At 39.3% G+C, this 13252-nt stretch overlaps 1 protein-coding gene across 1 annotated transcript in view; it reads right to left on the reverse strand.

The window, feature by feature from the left end:
- Nucleotides 1-13252, reverse strand: part of LOC309963800 (uncharacterized protein) — a gene marked incomplete at its 5' end in the record, with an annotated part of 228425 nt that overhangs the window by 99621 nt on the left and 115552 nt on the right. The window contains one exon of the mRNA XM_082842339.1: nucleotides 4515-4657. The remainder of the gene's footprint in view (nucleotides 1-4514; nucleotides 4658-13252) is intronic.

The following is a 13252-nucleotide window of genomic DNA, read 5'->3' on the forward strand; positions in this document are numbered from 1 at the left end:
TCCATGGGCCAGCAACTAAAGCATTTTTTATTTTTTCAGAGGTAATTGTTTAAAGCCACCTGTATCACTCAGTGTTTTCACTTGCCTCGGGAATAATTAGAGGAAATCTATTGCAAACATGTCATGGGATGGGATTAAAAAAAATGTAGTGAATACCTTCAAAGTCTTAGTGCATTTTATTGTGTGTTATAAATTTCACATATTCAACTTGACTCTCTCCTCTAGCTCCTCTGTCCCACCTCACTCCCACACCCATCTGAAGATAAAAATATGTGAACGCTATCTACTCAGACTTTTAGAGAGTAGTAGCAGCAGCTTTGAAAATCTTTCAGCACAGTTCCTCTAATCTGTGACATCATTTAACCATAGTGACTCACATTTGTGTAGGTATTCAGGACTTACACTATTTTTGCATTTGAGCCTTACACAACTCAGTGAGATAGATAAAAGAAGAATTGTTACTATTCCTGTGACATAACAGAGAAAATTGAGCCTCTCAAAGGCCAAGTGATAACTTAAGCCAGCTAGCTAAGGAAACTGGCTTGCCTGACTCCTAGGTCAGCATTGTTTTTACTACACTATTTTGTCTCTTTCCAACTCTTATGTGACTTCCCGTGTGACTTACCATGTTTGCAGCATATTCAGCATGTATATTTTTCTCATGGAAAGTAAATCAGATAGCAGTAAGCAAAACAGAGGAGGGAATTTAGAGAATTCTCTGGGTAGGTTGCTCTGGATAGAAGTACCCATTTAAATCTCTAGGGGTAAAATAGGAATAAAGACACAGACCTACTAGAGAATGGATCTGAGGATATGGGGAGGGGAAGTAAGCTGTGACAAAGCGAGAGAGTGGCATGGACATATATACACTACCAAACGTAAAATAGATAGCTAGTGGGAAGCAGCCGCATAGCACAGGGAGACCAGCTCGGTGCTTTGTGACCACCTAGAGGGGTGGGATAGGGAGGGTGGGAGGGAGGGAGACGCAAGAGGGAAGAGATATGGGAACATATGTATATGTATAACTGATTCACTTTGTTATAAAGCAAAAACTAACACACCATTGTAAAGCAATTATACTCCAATAAAGATGTAAAAAAAAAATATGAAGATTGTACATAGCCCTTACAGCATATACCATATATATCTTGCAACCAAAACTAATTTAATGTTTAGAACAGGAAAAATTAGTAGCCCAAGAAATTTTCCTTAGACTCTATCGTGAAGGTCTGTCAATTTCAAAAGTTCTTACCTTTGTTTGATGGTATTAGTGCCCAGGAGTAATTGAAAATATGCTTGTAATTCCACAAATATGATTAGATTTCACATTTTTGCATTTCAGGCTCCTTCAAGCCTGAGCCCTGGTCTTATTTGCCCTTATATTATTGCAGATAAGCACAGTGACTTGAGAGTAAGAAGCATTTGGTAAATATTTGGTTTTGTTTTTAAGCATTTGACAGATACCTATATGCCACCATAAGTTCTGATTTAGTATGACTAGTCATTATGTCTCTCAACAAAATTCTAAATACTTCATTGTTGTTCTTGATACACACATAGACACAGGTTGTTCTTTAGTAGATCCACTGAGAAAAGTTATGTTTGCAACCCTCTTTCCAACCTAGCACTTGTTGATTAAACTGAGTCTTTAACTTATCAATCATTATAACTTGGCAACAAACATCTGTGTGTGTGTGTGTGTGTGTGTGTATAAAGGGGTGAAAAAGACCAATAGGCTTGGATTTCACAAGCACTTGAGCCTTTCTGCACTATTCCCTAGCATGGTTTCCCATTCCTTCATCTTACTATAAACAGCACTTCTCAGCCAAATATGTTTAACTTAAGATTAAAAAAAAGAAATACATGTTATATATTTTTAAATATATTTATAATATATACAATATATAATACAAAGTATATACTTAATATATAGTTTATATATTGTTATAACATATTTTTGTTTGTTTGTTTGTTTTGTTTTGTTTTTTTGCGGTATGCGGACCTCTCACTGCTGTGGCCTCTCCCGTTGCGGAGCACAGGCTCCAGACGCGCAGGCTTAGCGGCCATGGCTCACGGGCCCAGCCGCTCCGTGGCATGTGGGATCTTCCCGGACTGGGGCACGAACTCGTGTCCCCTGCATTGGCAGGCGGACTCTCAACCACTGCGCCACCAGGGAAGCCCTGTTATAACATATTTTTATAATTATATATACATGTATATATTCATATGTATATGTGTGTGTATTTTTTTTCTCTTGTCCAAAAGAAATTTTTAAAAGGGCCTGTTTAATGAATCTACTTATTATTGCTTCCTCTTATCTTAGGATATGTACAGATATTAGTGCAAGTTATATAAATCCTGAAAGAACAAGTATTATCACTAAGAAAACATTTTATCAATTAGGATATTTCAATGTATGATGACAGACATTAACTAGATTTATTGTGGTAATAATTTCACAATATATACAAATATTGAATCATTATGTTGTACACCTGAAACTAATGTAATGCTGTATGTCAATTATACCTCAATAAAAGAAATAGAAATTTTCAATCAAAAGCATCAGAAATCAACCCAAGTTCAGCAAAAGGAAGTTGTTACATCAGAAAGAATACAAAATCTACAGGAAGGCTGAAGAAAAACTCAGAACCAGGTCAGGATGGGAACCAAGACCACTGGAATTGCTAGACCTTCTTTTCAGGCTACTGCTACTGCTGAAATTAATAAATGCATGCCAATCATTACTGTTATTTTGTACTCAAGTTACTTCATTCAGTGTTCAGAGTCCTGAGAAAGAGAACTCACTTGGCTTAGCTGTAGCCATATGTTCACACTTAACTTTAGGACTGGGGAAATTATGCAGCACCAACCATATGACTTGAGGTGGTAGGGTGGGTGGAGTCCTAAATGAAAGTGAGGACAAGTCCTGGAACTGGGCTGAATGCTCCTGAGTGACCACAACAACCTCATGTAACTTCCACGGTTCATCTCCTTTTGCTGTCCCCACACTGTTCTCTCCATGCATGGACCTTCTTCTAAAATGTCCCCAAATAACATAATGTAGCTCCTTTGCTGAATACACACTCACAGCTTCTCCAAATGAAGATAATTTAAATTCTCACTACCTCCTGCACTTGTTTCCAAGTCTAGGATCTCTTGTTAGGCATCCATTTCTCCTCTAGTTTCAACATGATTCTATTTCAATGTGCAGTAAGTTATGGATTAAACAAGTATATTTAATCACCACCTGTTATGGGTTGAATTATGTCTTCCCAAAATCTACACATTGAAGTCCCAATCCCCAGTATTTCAGAATGTGGTCTTATCTGGAGACAGGGTCTTTACAGAGATAATCATATTAAAATGAGGTCATTAGCAGGGTGGGGGAGGGAGGGCTAATTCAATATGATTTGCATCCTTATAAAAAGAGGAAATTTGGACTCAGAGACAAGGAGTCCAAATTTATTTTAAGGGATTGGGTCATGTGATTAGGGAAGCTTGGCAAGTTTAAAATCTGATGGGGGAAGGCCTGAAGGCTGGAGACTCAGGAAAAGAGTTACAATTTGAGTCTAAAGGCAGTCTACTGACAAACTAGGAAGAGCTGATGTTATAGATAAAATCTGGAGGAAGTCTGCTGCCAAAATTCTCTCTAGCTTGGGGGAACATCAGCCTTTTATTCTACTCAGGCCTTCAACTGATTAGATGAGGCCCATCCACATTATGGACAGCAATATACTTTACTCGAAGACTGAAATGTAAATCTCATCCAAAAACACCCTGAAAGAAAGATTCCGAATAATTTTGACCAAATATCTGGGCATCTTGTGGTCTAGCCAGGTCAGTACATAAAATTAACCATCACACATGGTCTTTCTGCTATGTGTACATCCTAGTACTTCTCTGTGTATCCAAACCTCTTCTTTTTATCAGACCAGGCAGATTGGATTGGGACTCACTCTGCCAACCTCATTTTAACTTAATCACTTCTTTACAGGTCTTATCTCCAAATACAGTCACATTCTGAGGTACTGGGGCTTAGAGACTCAACATATGATTTCAGGGGTGGAAGGAGGGACACCATTCAGCCCATAACACTGTGATTACTGCTATACTTTACTAGCACTACAATCCGACTATGACTACCACTGCACTAGTCCTCCTCTTGTCCTATTACTAACACTTCCAGAAAGTCCCTTCCAGTTTCAATTTTCCATTTTTCTATAAAATAGATTGTACACAGAAGATACCATGAAGCTCAAGGTTTCCACCAAGATTGCATACAAGTTCAGCCAGAGTTCACGGAACACAGCTTACATAGCTATTGAAGAATATTTCAAGACACAGGAATTTTGATCAAGGAAGAAATGCCAAACTATAAAGAAGTTATAAAGGCCAGGAAGACTGGCAAAACCGAGACCACCCTCCCAGGGGGAGTTTGAATCTGTTAGCGGTTACCAACAGCAAAGTTATCCAGCTCAGGGAGCTGAAACATTCTGGGACTAAAGACTCACCAGTAGTTGTTAGACGTCACAGGGTTCATCACTTGGATGGCTGGTCTGGTTTCCTCAGTAGTAAGAGTCTAAGGAATGTTTACCCTTCATTCCTCTTTCAAACATTAAGTATATAATTGTGTTTACCAATTTTATGGTAATCCCTAGAAAATAATTGAGAAGTAATGCCAGTTAAGGAAAGTGGTGAATCCACATGGAAGATACTCCAAATACACATACGCATTCATACCTTACAGATATTTTAACAGGCCAGGAAATAATGAGCTTTCTCTGTTTCATCTTATATTCCATATAAATGAAACTGTATGCACAAAGACAGTAAGATACCCAGAGATGAACACTGAGACATTCTTAAGTTTGTGTTTCCCATGGTACCTCATTCAGTGTCTTTTACATAATCTTCGTTCAGGAAATATTTGCTGAGTTTAGTAGAGAGAAGACTCTCCAAATTCTGATGATGCTAGCTTTACTGCTGCTCTATCTCTCATTCAAAAATACGTGCCATGTGCGCTACCCTGCTAGTCACTGAACAAACAAGGTCACATCATGGATTTATCCTGAAGTTTGAGAGTCTATAAATAGTTCCAGTCAGCCCAACAGTCATTTATTCAGCCTGTGTTACGTGTAAGACGCTATAGAGCTTATCATCCGTTAAGGCAGACTGTGTGTACATGAATATCCATAATTCAAGGCAATTTGCTCTATTAATAGAGATATAAATAATGTATTCGGCATGGGAACAGGGCTAGGACAAGGCAGGAAACCAGAACCAGTGCCAGAATGTGGAGCGGTTTGAAGGCTGAGCAGTACTCTAATTACCACTGATAAATTCTTCTGTTGCCATTGATAAAGGTTGAAAAATTTGGAGACACAAAGCCTAGATAGCCTTATTGCCCTAATAGGCACAGAATGGAGTAGTATGATAGTACTGACACCACTTCAGAGAATAACACCATTTTAGTGATAAAAAGCCCAATCTCATCCTCTCCAAAGCATTCAGTTATGAACCAAATATACCAATGTCTTTGTATTTTAATCCATATTATTGAAGCAAGCCAGATTTAAAACTCTTTAATGCCATATGCCGTTAAGATAAAAATCATTAAAGGGAAAATAGTTACATAATCTCCCCAAGGCCACCATTCGGTAATTACAAGACCAGTTCACCCTTCCCTATTCCCTTCCATCTCTCAGAATGACATAAAAGGAGGAGGGAACAAATCAGAGAAAGAGGTGAAGGTGACTCACAAATAAAGAGCTGTGAGAGAGGGAGGAGGGAAGATAGAGAGTAAAAATCATATAGACTGCTTCCCTGGTGGCGCAGTGGTTGAGAGTCCACCTGCCGATGCAGGGGACACGGGTTCGTGCCCCGGTCTGGGAAGATCCCACATGCCGCGAAGCGGCTGGGCCCGTGAGCCATGGCCGCTGAGCCTGTGCGTCCGGAGCCTGTGCTCCGCAACGGGAGAGGCCACAGCAGTGAGAGGCCCGTGTACCGCAAAAAAATAAAATAAAAAATCATATAGACTGGGGAGAGAGTTTAGGTAGGGAGTGCATGGCAATGGGGAAGGGGTAGTTAGTTGTGAATAAGAAAATGTAAAGAATGGGGAGAAGGTAAAAAAAGGATATGATGATTCTGATTTGGATCCCTGTAATATCCTTTGAGAGATACAAGAACAGATTTCCTTTTTAATGTGGAGGAAGAGACAAGACTGCCTACTGAACAGTTTTTCTGAAATGCCACACTTCAGAGACCGAAAGCTTGGGGTCCCCAATTTATTAGGATTGCAATAGAACCTAAAATATTTTGGTTGAAGTGAAATGCAATACATGTACACCAGACACTTGCAAACTAGCAATTAAATTCTGATTTACCCTAGAAAACTATTTTCTTAACCTAGTGACACAATTTCAAAACAATGGATATGAAAATAAAACATTTTAGGGATTCTGAAAACCCAATTAGGACATGGGTTTCTGTTGTTGTTGTTGTCTAACTACCTATTATTTTTCCCAGAAGCAAGCCACTTGAAGTATCTAGGTCAGAAATGAAAATCTCTCCACACCAGCTGAATCGTAAATGCAAGCATTTAATGAAAGCTTCATTTCTTTACAATCTATGGAATACATTAGCCAGTTAATGTTGATCTTTTAAAGTGCCACGTCTTTTATTTATGATAAAAATATGTATATGCATGTGTGTATTCATGCCACATAAGTGGTATACACTGATACATTTATCAAATTAATTTAAGCATGTAATAACCACAATGCCACAAAAAAGCCAGGCTTACAATTTGTTTATTGTTAATATCTGACATCAAAAGTTCCTGGAGTCTCAAAGCTGTAACCTAAATAATTAAAAAACAAAGAAACAATTTATCGCTCAGTGCTCCAGAGTACCTAAACCTTCCACAAAGCGGGCTAAATGATTAAGCATAGGTTATAATACTTAAAGGTACTGAATATTTGCATTCAGAACCAAGACAGCTCTAAAACAAGCAACTGGGTGAGTGGGAGAATCACGCAACCTGAAGCAGATAAATACACATCCAGAGCCCCTGAGGTCCACAAGATGAGTGTGGAAATAGGAATCTAAAGCAGAGGGAGAATGACTCTTAAAGAAATACCTGTGTTATAAACTGCTTATCATCATGGCTTGTAACAAGCCATCATTTAATGGCCATTAACAGGACAACCAGCTAGCAATTACTCAGAAAGTGAATACTTTTCAAATTTGTGTGAACAATAATAATGAATGGATATGTATATAAGACAGATGTTAAGGGACTTCCCTGGTGGTCCAGTGGCTAACACTCTGTACTCCCAGTGCACAGGGCCCAGGTTTGATCCCTGGTTGGGGAACATGCAACTAAGAGTTCACATGCCGCAACTAAAGATCCCGCATGCTGCAACTAAGAGCTGGCTCAGCTTAAATAAATAAATATTAAAAAAAAAAAAAGATAGATGTTAAGACTGTCGTGGGAAGTCCCTTGCAGTCCTGCTTAAAGGAAGGACTTCATCCTTGAACAAAAGCTGAAGGTAATTCTAAACATAAGTTCCCTTTTCTCTGAGAGTAATGAAATGGGGCACAGCTCTCCTTTTGATAAAGACCCATGGAAGGGAATAAGGCTGAGCAGCAGTCCTTACCTCAGCTCCTAATCTCAAGTCCATTTCAGTCCCAAGCCATGTCCCAAGAAAAGAGAAGGTAGGGGTGGAATGAGGAGAAAGAAATGGCTCCAGAATCCATCTAGGGCAGAGGCTAATCCTGCTAACCCGCTGATATGTTGTCTGGCCAGCATTGTGTTTTCAAATGGAGAAAATTTACATTTAAAATAAATACAGATATCTAGCATTTCGGAAAAATTAGAAATCTCTGAGTTGCTATGCTCACTTCAGCCAGAGTTGGGTAGTTCTTGCTACCTTTAGATAGGGCAGGTGTTCTCTGGTTTACCACACTCCTCACCTCTCCCTATTGTGTTCCACCTGATCCACTTTATTCATGTGTGCTACTTGCCCAACCCTATAGGCATGAGGGTTTACCACTCTGGGATTAATGTACCTTCTAAAAGCTCCAGGCAAAACTGTCATGCGTTTACAAAAGATTCTATAATTTCCAGAGTTTCCCTGAGTTTCCAGTCTGCTCCAGGGTGAGCTGCAAGACATGGAATCTTGCCTATTTATAGTTGGTTCTCTCATAATCCATACAGTACCTCAGTAAATGTTGCTTGTTACAAGCTAAGTGTAGAATGGACCAGAATAACTCTCAAAGAGCTCTGAACATCTTTAGTTTACTCAAATCCAAACCTTTGGATCCTCGGTTGGCCTTAAACTGAAATAGTCCTGGATTGTTAGGGGATAACCAGTTATGCTAACATGGAGGTCACAACAGACACCCTGCATGGGGGCAAGTTGATGTACAGTGGAAAAAGAACTTGACTAGTGCAAAGGAGGAAAAACTTCCCTCTACTATCCTAGGTTCTGTGGTTGGCCTAAGAATTAAACTGACGTAAGACAGATTAACAAGAGAAAAACATGCAAATTTAGTTTAGTATTTTTATGTGCACATGGGAGTCATCAAAAGGAAAATGAAGACTCAAAGAAGCCATAAGCCTGAAAGCTTATGTATCTTTTTAAACAAAGAACAATAAATTGTGGGGATGTGACAAGACAAATGGTCTTAGGCCACAAACAGTAAATTGTGGAACGGTAACTAGGAAATATATGGGGAACCTAATGGGAGATAAGGGTTATTTTAGTAGATTTGTTTGTACAGAACCATTTCACTGTTGAATCCCAGTCTCTGGTGATAAGAATGTTCTTCTCAGTACAAGGAGGGCACCTTTTTCATAGGACATTTTATGACCTGCTTTTAGGTACAAAGGGGGACGTCAGAGAGCCCTTCCTGCATGTGCTGTTTCTCAAGTGCCTTCAGCTCAAAATAAATGCCAAAGTGGCGTATTTTGGGGTGGCATGTTCTGAACCCCTTCACTAGGCATTAGAAGTCCCAGATGTATTGATTCCATAAATAAATGCTTACTTATTGGGACTTCCCTGGCGGTCCAGTGGTTAAGACTCTGCATTTCCACTGCAGGGGGTGGGGGTTTCATCCCCGGTTGGGCAACTAAAATCCCACACACCTCATGGTGCAGCCAAAAAAAAACAAACAAAAAAATAAATACTTATTTATTGCTTACTATGCACTAAGTACTGAGGATACAAACATGAATACAAGATCCTTTAAAGAGTTCAGCCCAGGGAGGATTCAAATAAATAGATAGTTTCAGTGAAAGCTATATGAACTTGAGCCTGTCATTTAACCTTTCCAAACTCTGTTTTTCACCAGGAAAAAGGGGTTGACATGTCTGTTTCTTGGGGGCTTATTTCTTGCTACAGTGAGAAACAGCTGAAATAATAAGACTGCACACTTTGCAAGTCATGAAACACAGGCAGCAAGATGACAGAATTGGAGTCTTCCTGCCTTTGTTTCTTAGGACTGCAATATAATAGATTGCAGTCAAAAAGGTAAGCATGAGACACACCACACTCCAAACAGAGTTTTACAAAGAAATGGCCCCAAAGAACTAGCTGCATGCCAATCAGACTATGCAAGTAGATGGATGACACAAAGAAGAATCTGAGCATGGTTCAAAGTACATTTCCTATAGTTGGGAGTAACAGAAGACTCTTGCCTGACTCCTGCTAGAGGCATCTAAGGCAGAGTGTGGATGGTCCTGGGGAAATATAGATAGTAAGAGAGGGCTTAACTAACTTAATTGTTTTGGTGGGGGATCAAAGAGGGAGCTGCCACGTTGGTACTGCATTACCCAATCTGAGCTTCCCTAAGCAAGAGATATGGGATGTTTCCTGTTGACCGAAGTGAGTTATTCAGGACAGAGTGACCTCTGTTATTCTTGGGTCCTACGGAGTTGGGCCACATAGACGTATGAGGTGACCTTAGTAGAAGCTGGATGCACACCCAATGATATCTGAGGACTGAGCAAGGAGTTGCTTGTTAACACCTGGGTTACAGATGCACCCATGAAGGTAAAATGACCTAAAGGCGAGAGAAACCCAGCAATGGAAGAGTCCATGAGGCTGCAACACAGGAGCAAGAGTTCCATTTTTGTTCCAAGTCCCTGCCTTCCAGGATTTCCAAGAGAGGCTGGCATTAACCATCTGCCAAGTCAAAGAGCCAAAGCCAGCTAGCCAAGAGTCAACAGTCTTATCCTTTTATCTCTCCCCTCTCCCATGCTACATTTGACTCTAGGAAGGAGGCAAGCAGGGAACATGAAAGAGAAGAGGAGACAAACTTGCTTCCTCTCCTACTGTAGGCTTCAGGCCGAAACAGAAGAGATTTCAGGTTTCAGGAAAGAGAGATTTGATGTTATATTTGCAGTTTTAACTTTACATGGCCCTGGACATTGTCGAGACTGAATTAAAGTTGTGTTTATGACTTAAAATGACCATAGGACAGTCGTTTACCTTACAAACAGAAAAGACGTGGGAGTAGCCTAGATCTGTACCTAGGGTCAGATGATTATCCCCCCACTAAGAAAGAATAAAGGAAAAGTAGGGAACATAAACAACGACGCATTTGATCAAAATGCACATGTCATTCACCATATATATGTACCATATAAACAGGAATAATTCTGAGAAACAGCAGTGTTTTTTCCTCTTCTTGTAAAGCAGCTTTTAACAATGAACTATTGCCAAAATTGCCAAAATTGGCTATTTTATGTCCTTATTCTTAAGACAAAATGTGGTTAAAGCCTATTGACAGAATAATAATGGCTATAGGTCATGGCACAGATCTGAATTTGGAGCTCAACTGAAGAGCCTTGACAAAAATTGTATTAGGGGATTGTGAACCTCTCCAAGTAATGTTGATTGAGTTGCCCCCATCCCTTGAAATTTAGGCTTTCTTCAAATTTTGGAAACATGAGCAGTCGTATCATGCCTCATGCCTCAGTGCTCAAGTTTCTGTGATCTGTCAGTCAAGTGGAATCCTTAGAAGCACCAACTGGCCCCACTTGGCAATGAAATTGAGTGTAGATAGAATAATTATGCTATGCACCTGTGCCTCTATGCCACCCTAATAAAACTTCCAAAATAGTGTCCCCATCTTCCCCACCATCCTACTCAGGAAATTTAAATTTCTTATAAAGGAAATTAAAAAGAAAAGCTCTGTGATTCAAATAAGGATTATACTCAAGATTCTGCCATTTAGAATATTCCTTTAAAAATTCAACTCTGCCCATTAAGTCATCCTGTGATTAACACATGGTTTAAATTGAAATCTGTCAAAGAAATTAAGTTTACTCCTTTACTTTAGCCTTGAAAAAAATATACCTCCAGGGAGTCTTAGGTATAAGTTGTGTATACAAAGCAGGCACTTTCTCTTTTTTAAATTGAGAATTATAAGTGTGGAAAAGGGAAAGAAAATGTCCTCCTTCTCTCCAAAGATACTCTTCTAGACTTACAACCCCGATTCCTTCTCTCAGGTCCCTCCTTCCCACTCCTACATCTCCAAATGTTTTCTAGAACAGTTTCAAGATTGATGAAACACCTTTCGTAGTTTCTGCTATGTCGTCCTAAAGCTGTAATGCTTATCTTTTAGAGAGTTACTGCTGCCTCCTTCACCCCAACCAATTGTCATGGACAGCTATGTTTTAAAATCTTTAGTGTCATAAAGATCACTGCTAATTAAACTCAATCACAGTATTCGCTCAGTGTTTGGTGTCTGTCCTTCACTGTGCATTTTCCAAAGATCTTCTTATCCCAAAGTTAATTATGCCAAAAGACAGCAGATTGTCTGAACCTCAGGGGGGATTTTTCCCGATTGCCTTTTTGCTATTATTCTTAGAGGATTATTCTTTTTTTTTTTTTTTTTTTTTTGCGGTACGCGGGCCTCTCACTGTTGTGGCCTCTCCTGTTGCGGAGCACAAGCTGTGGACGCGACGCACAGGCTCAGCGGCCATGGCTCACAGGCCCAGCCACTCCGCAGCATGTGGGATCTTCCCGGACCGGGGCATGAACCCGTGTCCCCTGCATCGGCAGGCGGACTCTCAACCACTGCGCCACCAGGGAAGCCCTTAGAGGATTATTCTTTATTATTAGTTGAAAAAACTATCTTGAAAAGAAAATGGAATTTACAATAGAAGTTTTAAATTTTGAAAAGGTTCATATTTAATTAACATTATTAAATGGTATTAAAGCAAATATCTACACAGAAATATATCTTATCGCATTTCACCATAGAGGCATACCAACAGGCTTAGAAGAAATTGGTACTATAAAGAGAAACACGTACTTCATCAATCCATTTGAGCAGCTCCTCATATAATATTATATACTTAAAAGAAATATAAGGCATGGGCCATGCTCTCAGAGATCATACAGTCTAGTTGAGTGGGTCTGAATCTTTTGAATTTCATAGACCAATAACTTGGAGAATAAAAAATGGAAGGGACAGACACGATAGAGACATCAACTTTTTCTTCTGCCCAGCTAAACAATAAAAATGACTAACATTTACAGAGTGCACACTATGTGCCAGACATGGATATGAGGGCTTTATTTATTTCATTTAGAATTTATAGCAACTGTTCTGACATTTTATAAATATATAAAACATTAATTTTATATATTTTATTATTGATATATATAACTATATGTAGCACTATGTGTGTGTGTATATACTGTTATCATCCCCATTTTTCAGGAAACTGAAGTCTGCAAAAGTCAATGATCTCAGCCTCATTGGGATTCGAATACAACCAGTCTAGCTCCCAGAACCCTTAACCACCATACTTTCTCATATCAGTTAATTTCATTGTTTCATGAAAGAGCTTTACCTTAATACTAAGAGAGTAAATAAGTCAACTAACTACAAAATAAAGATCTGTTAGATACAATGTATTTAGCTTTAGGACAAAAGCTACATTGCCCTTATTTTTGTCACTTTGTATGGATCTATAAAGACTGGCATTTGGGAGCCATGGAACAACGTTAAAGAGACAAAACCTATACATAGAAAGTGTAATTAAACTATGAGCCGATTTGTGATTCAGGTGAGCAATAAAATCAGTAAAGAAGTGGAGCCCACAGTGGGTTGAAAGACCGAATGGTAAAAAGGTGTGGGGAGATAATTCCAGACAGGTAGAGGATATAGGCAGAAGCCCAAGGAAGGAAATAACGCAGGAGTATGAACAGTGAATATACCAGTTTGGCTCAAT

Source organism: Leucopleurus acutus, assembly GCF_964270905.1.
Source record: "Leucopleurus acutus genome assembly, chromosome: 7".
Classification (NCBI taxonomy): domain Eukaryota; kingdom Metazoa; phylum Chordata; class Mammalia; order Artiodactyla; family Delphinidae; genus Leucopleurus; species Leucopleurus acutus.